At 36.9% G+C, this 12491-nt stretch overlaps 1 long non-coding RNA gene across 1 annotated transcript in view; it reads left to right on the forward strand.

Annotated features, from left to right (window-relative positions):
• The window catches only part of LOC143668873 (uncharacterized), a 363984-nt gene that overhangs the window by 133769 nt on the left and 217724 nt on the right, over positions 1 to 12491 (forward strand). The window contains exon 3 of the long non-coding RNA XR_013168606.1: positions 11111 to 11325. This is a non-coding gene — a long non-coding RNA (uncharacterized LOC143668873). The remainder of the gene's footprint in view (positions 1 to 11110; positions 11326 to 12491) is intronic.

The following is a 12491-nucleotide window of genomic DNA, read 5'->3' on the forward strand; positions in this document are numbered from 1 at the left end:
TGCACCATATTACATTCCCACCAGCAATGGATGAGTGTTCCTTTTCTCTGAATTGTCTCCACACTTATTTACCATTTTTTTTAAACAGCTTCTATTCTAATGGATGTGAAATAGTATCTCTTTGTGGTTTTGCTTTGCATTTCCCTAATAACTAAAGATGTTGAGCATATTTTCATGTGCTTTTACAGTCATTTGTATTTCCTCATTGGAAAAATGTCTATTGTTCATTTTTAAATTGGATTGTTTGACTTTTTATTGTTGAATTGTGGGATTTCTTTATGTATTCTGAATATTAAACCCTTATTGAGTATGTGGTTTCCAAATATTTCTCCCATTGATTAGGTTCTCTTTTCTCTTTTGTGATAAAATCCTTATATGCATAAAAGTTTTTTTTAATAATTTTAATACGATACCATTTATCATTTTTTTCTTTTGTTGCTTGTGCTTTGGGAATAAAGTGTAGGAAACTGTTGTTTAACACAAGATCCTGAAGATGCTACCCTATCTTTTCTTCTAGGATCTTTACGATCCTGGTTCTTATATTTAGGTCTTTGATCCATTTTGGATTAATTTTTTAATGTGGTGTGAGAGAGGGGCCCTCATTCATTCTTATGCATATGGATATACAGTTCCCACCATTTATTGAAGAGACTATTCTTTCCCAATTGAGCGGACTTGGCTGTTTTGTCAAAATCAATTGACCATAGATGTGAAGGTCTATTTCTGACTCTCACTTTGATTTTACTGTTCTATATGTTTATCCTTGTGCTAGTACCATGCTGTTTTGATCACTATAGCTTTGTAATAAGCTTCAGAGTCAGAAAGTGTGGTCCTCCAACTTAATTCTTCATTTTCAAGATGGTTTTGGTTTTTTCAGGGCCTCTTATTTTCCAAATAAATTTGATAATTGGCTTTTCCATTTCTGCAAGGTAGGCTGTTGTAATTTTTACTGGGATTGCATTGGATCTGTGAATCATTTTAAGTAGAATTGGAATCTTAACAATATTAGCTTTTCATTTCATCAACATGGAATTTCCTTACATTTATTTAGATCATCTTTGATTTATTTTACCAAAGTTTTACAGTTTTTCATGTATAAGTCCATTACATCCTTGGTTAAATTTATTCCTAGATATTTGGTTCTTTTAGTTGTTATTTTTAATGGATTTCTTTCTTGGTTTTTTCTTCATATTGTTCATCACTAGTTCCTAGAAACACTACTAATTTTTGCATTTTTATCTGATACTCTGACATTTTGCTGAATTCATTTATTAGCTCTAGTACCTTTGTTGTAGTTTTGGGGGGACTTTCTAGATATTGGATAATGTCATCTGCAAATATTGAAAAATTTAACTCTTCCTTTCAAATTTGGATGCCTTTATTTCTTTTTCTTGCCTAACTGCTCTGGCTAGAACTTACAGCCCAATATTGAACAACTATACTGACAGTAGGCATCCTTGTCTTGTTCCAAACCTTAGAGGAAGCTTTCAACCTTTCACAATTGAGGATGATGATAGCTGTGGGTTTTTCATATATGCACTTTATCATGTTTAGGAAATTTCCTTCTATACCTATTTTTCTAGTGATTTTATCAAGAACATTTGCTGGGTTTTGTCAAATGCCTTTTCTGTGTCAACTAAGTTAATCATGTGTTTTTCCTTTCATTTTGTTAATGTTGTATATTACATTAATTGGTTTTCTTATGTTCAGCCACCTTTGCAAACCTTGTATAAAGCCCACTTAATGATGGTGTATAATACTTTTAATGTGCTGTTGGATTCAATTTGCAATATTTGCTTGAGGATTTTTGCCATCTATAATCATAAGAAAAATTAGTCTGTAAATTTTCTTTTAGTATCATTATCTGGCTTTAGTATAAGGATGATATTGGCCTTGTATAATGAGTTAGGTAGTGTTCCCTCCTCTTCAAGTTTTTGGTAGAGTTTAAGTATGATTGGTTTTAATTCTTGGAATGTTTGGTAGTGTTTATCTGTGAAGCCATGTGGTTCTGGCTTTTTGGGGATATTTTTGATGACTGATTCAATCTCTTTAGTTGTAATTGGTATATTGAGAAATTTCTATTTCTTCCAGAGTCAGTATACATTGTGTGTCTCTAGGAATTTGTCCATATCATCTAGATTTTCTGATTCATTGGCATATAGTTTGTATTAGGGTTCTCTCGAGAATCAGAACCAACAGGAGATATCTGTAAATATGAGATTGATAAAGGTGTCTCATGCAACCATGGGAATGAAAGAGCCCAAAATCCATAGAGCAGGCTGTGAAACTGGTAGCTCCGATGAAGGGTCTCAAGAAACTCAACCTGAAAGGCTTGCTGACGGAAGAAGAAGTGAGAAAGTCTCCCTTCTTTAATAGTCTTTCATTGATTAGATTATCTCATTTGTGGGTGACATACCCTTCGTTGATTGCAGATGTAATCAGCCACAGCTACAATCAACGGACTGATGACTGCAGATGTAATCAACCACAGCTGCAATCAACTGACTGATGATTTAATAAACCAGCCTTCTGATTTATCAACCAGCATGAAATATCTTTGCAGCAATGGTCGGTCCAATGCTTGCCTAAGTAGCAACTGGACACATCACCTGGCCAACTTGACACCGGAACCTAATCATCATAGTCCACCCCTTGTTAACTAGGCAACTATGTAGAATACCTAGAAACATGCTTAATTTCTGAATAGAACACAAAAACAGCATATGTTTCACCTAACAAGTTTCAACTGTCCTGTGTACCACCAGAAATGCACTACATCTCCCCAGAATAGGGTGTAAATCTATTTTCACTCTTAAACTTCATATCTTGTAACTTAAATACTATAAAATGAATGATCTAACTTATGTCATGTGATAAGAGGAAAACAAGATATTTGTTTATGAATAAATACAAAATACTCATAACAAAATGGAAGAAATATTCATACCATCATAGTCTTCATTTGGTCACATGGCCGTAGTTCATATTTATTACTACCTTCTTTTTCCTACCCATTCCATGTTTCCTTTACCATCAGCAAGCACTTCAGCTGGCAATGATTCTTTGCCAGGTGGGGTGACCCAAACATTAATTCCTGAAGTTTCTGTGTCATTGGTTGTCCTCCCTGGATGAGCTTGTTGCATGGTAGTACCAGGGAATGGTAGTACTAAGAGATGCTCTAGAGGATCTCCTGTATTCCAGGAAAATACTTCTTTACTTCCATTATGTAAATGTAATCCTATTTCCCCCTGGTAGTCAAGATCAATCACCTCAGACAGTGCATTAATCCCCTCTTGTGCCTGTTGATTTAGAGGCATGAGAAGCCAAAGGGGCCAGGTGGCAGTCTTAACTTCCAGTTCAATGCAATCATTGTTGTGTCTCCTGATAGCCACACTCCTCCATTTGGAACTAAGAACCTGTATACCAGCAGAGTTTGTTTCAGGGACAGGAAGCAAAAATTTTTCTACTGTATCACTAGTGGTGATAGTGAGTGGTGTCACCATTTCCACCCCTTGATTCCTGGACCTATGAATCCTGGCTATGGGAGCAATAGCACCATACAATCGATGCTGATTCAGGACACACACAGCCTCCTGGAGAGTATTGCCTCAGCCCTGCAATGTATTGCCACCTAGTTGGCACATAACTGGGTCTTCAAAAGGCCATTCCACCATTCTCTCAACCCTACTTCCTCTGGTTGATGGAGAACATGGTTAGACCAGAGAATTCCATGAACATGTGCCCATTCCCATGTATAATTTGCTGTAAAATCGGTTCCTACATCAGAAGCAATGCTGTGTGGAATACCATAACAGTGGATAAAGCACTCCATTAAGTCCATGAATGATAGTTTTTGTGGAAGCATTGTGTGCAGGGAAGGCAAACCCATATCCAAAATATGGATCTATTCCAGTTAGAACAAATCGCTACCCCTTCCTTGATGGAAGTGGTTCAATGTAATCAGTCTGCCATGGAGTAGCAGGCTGACCACCTTGGGGAATGGTGCCTTATCAGGAACTGAATGTGGGTTTCTGCTGCAACAGATTGCAGGCAGATTGGACACTCAGCAGTGGCTGTAGCCAGGTTGGCCTTGGTGGGTGGAAGTCCATGTTGCTGAACTCATGCATAACCTCCATCCCTACCACCATGCACGCTTTGTTCATGAGCCCATTGGGCAACGACAGGAGTGACTGGGAAAGAGGATGAGATGTAACTGTAGGATGGGTCATCTTATCCACTTGATTATTAAAACCTTCCTCTGCTGAAGTCACCCACTGGTGAGCATTCACATGGGAAACAAATATCTTCATATTCTTTGCCCAATCAGGAAGGTCTATCCACATACCTCTTCCCCAGACCTCTTTGTCCTCAATTTTTCAATCATGCTCTTTCTATGTCCCTGACCATCCAGCCAAACCATTTGCAACAGCACATGAATCAGTATACAAAAGTACCTCTGGCCAGCTCTCTTTCCAAGCAAAATGAACAACCAGGTATACTGCTCGAAGTTCCACCCACTGGGAGGATTTCCTTTCATCACCGCCCTCTGAGGACATCCCAGAATGGGGTTGTAGTGCTACAGCTGTCCACTTCTAGGTAGTCCCCTGCATATCATGCAGAACCATCTGTAAATCGGGCCTGAGTTTTCTCTTCCTTAGTCAGCTGACTATAAGGAGCTCCCTAAGAGGCCATAGATCTGGCCTGGGAAAGAGAAGGTAATGTGGCAGGAGTGGATGTCATGGGCATTTGGGCCACTTCCTCATGTAACTTACTTGTGCCTTCAAGATGTGCTCGAGCCTTATCTTTTATATACCATTCCCATTTCATGATAGAGTGCTACTTTGCACATCCAAATTTATGACTTGGTGGGTCAGATAACAAAAACACCCAGCTCATGATAGGCAACTCAGGTCTCATGGTAACTTGGTGACCCATGATTAAGCATTCAGTCCATGCTAAGGACCAGTAGTAGGCTAAAAGCTGTTTCTCAAAAAGAGAGTAATTATCTTCAGCAGATAGTAAGGCTTTGCTCAAAAATCCTAAGGGTCTGCCTTTTGTGAGCAGGTCTTCCATGATAAATCCACTGTAACATTCCATCTCTCTAAGCCTCTGATTCCCTCATCTACATTATGCGAGGACAGTACTGGCACTTCGACCTCAGGTAATGTTGGACACCTCTTGATCTCTGTTTCAGCCAACCATCCAAACTGTTAATGCCCTTCCTAACCCCTTGATCTACAATACTGATTGCAGAATCTCTACTTAGTGGGCCCATATCAATAAATTCAGCTTGATCCAACTTTATATTCCTTCCACCATTATCCCACATCCTTAATATCCATTCCTGCACATATTCCCCTGATTTCTGTCTGTATAGATTGTAAAACTCATGCAGTTTTTTTGGAGTATAGCATACCTCATCTTGGGTCACACTTTGTACCTCACCTTTCAGGGCCTGTTGAAACTTTGGTCTAGTTATAGGTCTTGAAGAAAAGAGGGGGTGATGGGGGTGAGTTATGAAAAGAAATAGAGGTTTATTTCACACCAATTATCTCAAAGCATTCCTTTGCAGTTTCATCAATTGAAACAGAATTAGTCACTCCAGATAGAGGAATGAAGCCTGTTTACCCAAGGGAGGTGGTTTCAGGTTTAGCAGGCACTGAAGGGTTAATCTCTTTAGGTGGAGGCTGGTTGGCAGACTCCTCTGGGCAGTTTGGGGTCCAGAGAGATATTTCCTCAAGGAGGGCTGGAGGTCAGGAAGCTCTTTCCTCAGAGTGGTTCATTACAGGTCTATCTAGCAAAGGCTTAGCAGATTCCAGCTCCCCATGATCATCATCATCATTATCAAGACATTTTCCCCATACCACATTTCAGGATCCCATTATTTTCCAATCAAAGCCATTGCTTTAACAGCAGACACCCTGTGATGCTGAGATTTTAGCTGTGTTGTAAATCTGCTACTCATACAGTGAGGCTCTGTGTCTGGTTTTCAGAGCTCTCAAGTCTGTGACTATAGGAAATAATATTTTCTTTCAGGGCACACATGGAAACTTTTACACATTTCATATGGTGCTTAAGTTGAAAATGTGAAGCCTTCAGCTCATCCCTTTAACTGTGTCCAGTGTATTAACAACAACGAGCCAACATTGTTAAACCTCTTAATTCCACAAATCTCCATAAAGGTGTCAAAAACACTATCACCCAGAGACTTGCCTCATATAAGTGTTTAATTAGCAGAATCAAATGGTGATATTTTGTGTGTATCTCTTGCCAACTCACCCCATAAGCTGTCAGTACCATCTTGATTCTTAGAAATGGAGTCATTAGAGCATTTGAGTCTAACCAGAATAGGAAACAATTGTAAAAACCCATTTTTAAGGTTCTGTTTCTCAAGAACCACTCCTGGTACCTAGTTGTATTACTCACAGTTTTCTACAGAAACAGAACCAACAGGAAGAGATATCTGTAAATAAGAGATTTATAAAGGGTGTCATGCAGCTGTGGGAATGGAAGAGTTCAAAATCTGTAGAGCAGGCTGTGAAGCTGGCAGCTCCAATGAAGAGTCTGGATGAACTTCATAGGAGAGTCTTGCTGGCTGTAGAAGTAGTGAAAAAAACATCTCTCTTCTTCTTTAATAGCCTCCAACTGATTGGATTATCTCATTGTGGAAGGCATGCCCTTAGTTGATTGCAGTTGTGATCAGCCACAGCTGCAATCAACTAACTGATGATTTAATAAACCAGCCTTCCAGTTTATCAACCAGTCAGGAAATATGTTTGGAGCAATGGTCAGGCAAGTTCCTCTTATGAGTTATTTTTTATTTCTCTAAGGTCAGTAGTAATACCCCCTCTCATTTCTGATTTTATTTGTTGACATTATATCTCTTTTTTTCTTTTTAAGTGTGGCTAAAGATTTGTCATTTTTTTTTATCTTGTCAAAGAACCATGTTTTGCTTCTGTCTGTTCTATTGTGTTTTTAAATCTCTATTTCATTTATTCGTGCTCTAATCTTTGTTATTTCTTTCCCTCTACTTGCTTTTGGTTTGGTTGTTGCTAGTTTTCTAATTCTTCCAGGTGTGTAGTTAGGGCTCTCATTATAGCTCTACTTTTTTAATGTTTTAGGGCTATAAACTTACTCTTTAGCTCCGTCATTGCTGTATCCCATACATTTTGATATGTTTTGTTCCCATCTTCATTCATCTGAAGATATTTACTGATTTCCCTTGACATTTCTTCTTTGACCCACTAACGGTTTGAGTGCATTATTTAAATTCCGTGTCTGTGCATTTTCAACTTCTCTAGTATAAAGAGTTCCAGCTTAGTTCCATTATGTTCAGAAAGGTTACTTTGTATAATTTCAATCTTTTTAAATTTATGATACTTGTGTTGTGACCAAAAATGTGGCATATCCTGAAAAACAATCCATGGACACTTGAGAAGAATGCATGTACTTCTATATTTGGGTATAATGTTCTATATATGTGTCTTAGGTCTAGTTTATTTATCATATTATTAATTTATGTTTCCTTTTTAATCTTCTGTCTAGATATTTTATCTATTGATAAGTGTGGTATATTAAAATCCCCATTTATTATTGTAGAGGCCTCTATTTCTCCCTTCAGTTTTGCCAGTGTTTACTCAATGCATTTTTGGGTACTGTGGTTAGGTGCAGAAATATTTATGATTGTTATCTCTTCTTGGTGCATTGTGCCTTTTATTAACATGAGCTGTCCTTATTAGTCTCTTGTAAGTCTATTTTGTACAATATTAGTGTGGTTATATTAGCTCTTTTTTGGTTACTATTTACATGGAATATCTTTTCCGTCCTTTCATTTTTAAATCTATTTTGTTTTGGGGTCTAAGTTGAGTTCCTTGTAAACAACATATAATTTTGTGTGCTTTTTCTATCCATTCAGCCAGTGTCTTTTGATTGGGAAGTTTAATCCATTAATATTCAGTGTTGTTACTATAAAGGTAATACTTCCTTCAGTCATTTTTAAATTTGTTTTTTATATGTCATATGTTTTATTTTGGGTTCTCTTTTCCTTTTTTGAAACCCCCTCTTCTGTATAGTTGATTTTTCTCATGTATCTAACTAATCCTTTTCTCGTTATTATTTATGTATATATTTTAAATTACTTTTTTTGTGATTATCCTGGGGTTTATGTTACATAATCTACACCTATGAACTACTAATTTGAAAAGATATTGTTTTAGTTTCCTAGGCTTCTTAAAGCAGATATCATTGTTTAAGGGTTGGTTTAAACAATGGGAATTTATTAGTTTACAGTTTGAAGCTGAGAAAATTTCCAAATTAAGGCGTCATGCATATGAAATGGATTTAAGGAGTCATATAATCAGATAGAGGGATAACTATTAGTTGGCTAAGAAAATATACTGAAAAGACACACAATTACACTTATGTAACACTGAATTCTTCGCAGTGTTGTTTATCTATGCTATAAGATATAGTTGTTTTACAAGCAGTTCTGGAAATGGGAGCAACAGGGAGTAGAGAAGAATAAAAATATGTTCAAGACTCTTGCAATTGCAGAAGAAGACATTGCAATATTTGAAAAAGTATGAACTGTAAGCCTATATTTGAATTGTTCATGTTTAGTCAATTATTGTTCTAACATTTATTCTCTATTACTGAAATGAAACTTTTAGTGATTTCCAGGGCAACGATTGTGTATGTGTGCTTTGGAAGAAGGAGGGAACAGTAGCTTCTCAACAACATATGTACAGTTTTTAAAATACAGATTTATTAGTAAAAATGATTTTACATATATGAAAGAAACATTTAAAAAAAAATGAATGACTTAAATATTTCTTTCCTTTTAACACACATTGAGAAAAGCAATTTTTGCTTCTGAGTGACTACTCATTAATACCTGCATAATACAATGGCTAATTTTAGAGAATAATAAGTGTTTTAATAAACAAGTTGAGTCTGTTTGGTATACCCTCTCATCCATTCTGTTCTTTCAAGTTTAAGTAGTCCATAATTTCAATAAAAAATTCCATTTTCTAAACATGTACACAGTGTTATATCTCAGTTGGCATGAATGAAGTTTCTGGGAACCATTCTGTTCTTGCAGAGAGGTCTCTGATATTCCCATTTCTGCATGGTGGGTATAATGTCTGGTGTTGCCACATAGGATAGGCTATGCTTACCTGTTTTGATATCATTTTGAAAGAGAGGTTGGGCTGTTTATTACATATGTCTATTCTAAATATTGGTGTCTTACTTGTAGATATCAATTGTATATAGTGCTGATATGATATTTAGCACCAATATTAATTATATGGATGATAGAATGAAATACACTCATGCAGTACCTAGTATATGTATAGCAAATATAGAATATAAGGTGGCTAAAAAGACCATATTCCCCTCTGCTTTTGGACAAATGGGAGGATTGCCCTAGTCATGACCATCCTACTGGCTTTAGCCAATGAAATTTGATTGTACATAATATCCAGATGGAAGCATTTGAGAACTAGTAGGTAGTTCCGCATTGCCTCTTTACACTACCATGGTGATCAGAGACATTGTAGCTGGTGGAATATCTTTGGTTGTTAAGTGAGTATGAAATGCAACTGAGTCCCTTCACTGAACCAAAATGAACATAAATGAGTTTTAAACCGTTAAGACTATGGACTTGTTTGTTACGGTAGGATAACCTATTTTATCCAATACATTAAGGGCATATGTTAACAGTATATATCATATGATATACATATGATAAACACATACTCATACATGTACATAAAGTATTATGATATATGATATGTACATATTCTATGCAGTTGTTTCAATGATGGTTTTCTCCTCTCTGGGAACTGGTGAAACCCTATAGTGTATTAGGGATGCATTTGCTCTGGTTCTTGTCTTAGTTTTCTTCTTTTATCATCAAGTTCAGAACAACTTGCAACCCTGTTTCTATATCACAGACTGTTTCATATTAATCAACATTGGACACATTACTTCTTTATATAAAAGCTGACATATGAATTGCAGAGCATTTTCATTCTTTTGGTATGAAATTTTTGAAAGTTAAGTCTATAAATATTATCTTCAATATTCTATTTAAATTACTAGCTGTCTTCTGTTTTTAATTGCCAATTTTTCAAAAATTGAAAAATTCTGTAAATATAACTCTGCTGGTATTTCTAAAAGTCGCCTGCAGAATGCTTCAAGTAATCTTTTTGCTCTTTCCTTTGGTTTTGCTGCCTTCTTGGGATTTTGCTGTAAGTTTCATTGTCTTAGAACCCTGCAGTTTTTCTCCACTGAAACTCACAGTGGTAATTATATATTTATGAATGCACTCATTTTTTAAATGTCTCTTTCAACAATTAGGTTTGAAATATCTGTTTTGTTTACTCCTTTATCCCCCAGGGGCCAGCACCAGGTCAGTCACATAGTAGGTTTTTAATAAATATTTCTTGATAAACAACTGAAAGGACTTTTCAAAAGTGATTTCTTCTCAGCTTGGTGTGTTTTCTCTTCCCAGTACCATTTTTTTTTTGCTTCCCTGAAACTTTAGTGGCGTTCTTTGAAAGAAAGAATTGTGTGGTTAGTATAAGAGGTATCTTTTCCCTCATATCTCCTGGTTTCATATGGTGTATGATATGAATATAATTGAAGCATGCATGTGGTTCTGAATACAAAGCCCATGAAACCATGCAAATCACTTTGTTTTTTAACTTTTTTATGATTGTGATTTATGGTGGTGTTGGTGAGACTGGGTGTCAGGAGGGAGTGTTGCATTTGTAATTAGAGAGGGAAACAGATGTTGAAGACTTCATTTTAAATGATGTTTCCATTATAATAGTCCTCATTGCTCACTGATCATTTTCTGTTCCACCTATCGAAAATCTCATTGAAGAGATCGGGGGCTCCAGATAATGCTCACCATATGAAGGCTACACTGCAGTGGAGCACCAAAGAAAATCTGATTCATTATGCTTATAAAACAAGACCCAAAGACCCTATGTGTAAAGCCACAGAAACAGAAACAAATCAGTTCTTTTTTCTCTTTTGAATCAAAATATTAGATATATAATCATGTTTACACATTGAATTTTGTTTTTTTTATCATGGGCAGGTATCGGGAATCGAACCCAGGTCTCCGGCATGGCAGGCGAGAACTCTGTCTGCTGAGCCACCATGGCCCGCCCTACACATTGAATTTTGGACCCACATTACTGTATGTAGAATTTACTACGGTCATTATCTTAACCCAAATCTACTTTTTCAAGCTGGTCAAAGGAAAAGAGAAAGGAAGCCTGCATCCTAAATCTACCCTAGCCCTGTTCGAAGGTAAGCATTGCTAAAGTAAGCAAGTGTATCTCACATGGTAAGTTAGATGATGAAAAATACCATTTGAGCTTTCTCATGGTGCCTCCCACTCTGTATGGCACACACATGTGGCTCTGATGGAGGCTGAGCAGCTTTGACCTGCTTCTATTTTGCCAGCACCAACACCTGGGCAGTGAGGATGCTATTCTGTTGATTTTAGTTCAGTTAGGATTTATATGGGAATGGTGTCATTGAATAGGAATGGCTGTGAAAATAGCAGGGCATATCAGAAATAGCTTAGGCCTATTCATCTCTCTCTTTGCTTCCCCACCTCTACCTCATGCTGCCCCAACCACCACCTTAAATTTGGGGCAATGTACCCATGTCTGGTTGAAGTTGGAAGAACTTTGAGATATCACAAATATCAAAAATAGGGAAGCTTGAGAAAAAAATGGGGTCTGTCTCACCCCCTAGAATGGACCCAGACGGTAGATTCAGTAAAGCACTAAAATATCTGGAACTAGACCTCAGTTGCCTGGCAACCCTGCCACCTAGCTTCTTTTGCCTTGAGGAAGAAACACTTTCTGCCTAGTTACACCAGTGGAAATGATTGTTCAGTCTGTTCCTTCTTCAAATAGAATGCTGCCCTTAGGAAGGAATAATCATCAGCCAGTGAACAAATGGAACTACGTATGAGATAGAAAATTCAGGTAATGAATTACAGAGATGCATTGAACAGACCTGCTTTGATGTGACACTGGAGTGCTGGTGGCAATAAGATGTTGGCTAAGCCCATTTGATAAAACACATGGAAAGACAAATTTAAACTTCTAGTTCAAGAGTCTGATATAAATGTGTGTGCACACATACATCCCTCTTTGATCAGTTAATGGAATCTCCACTAAAGCACATTTTCACCCCCAAATGGCTGTTAATCAAGTTTTTCACCTTTTGCTTTGCATTCTTTCACAGTGCCTCTTGACTCCATGGAGTCACTCTTCATTATGCTTCAAAGAGAGGTGTATGTTTATTATCCCTATGTGTACACAGAAGAAGAAGAAAAAGCTTTTTAAAAGGAACATTGCAAATTTGCCCAGAATACATATTGCATAGAAAGATTGTGTGCAAGAACAGACTTGTAAAATTCCATTCATTTAAAGGGAGATGTGCTCAGTCAGGGACATTTT

Source organism: Tamandua tetradactyla, chromosome 25 (genome assembly GCF_023851605.1).
Source record: "Tamandua tetradactyla isolate mTamTet1 chromosome 25, mTamTet1.pri, whole genome shotgun sequence".
Lineage (NCBI taxonomy): Eukaryota > Metazoa > Chordata > Mammalia > Pilosa > Myrmecophagidae > Tamandua > Tamandua tetradactyla.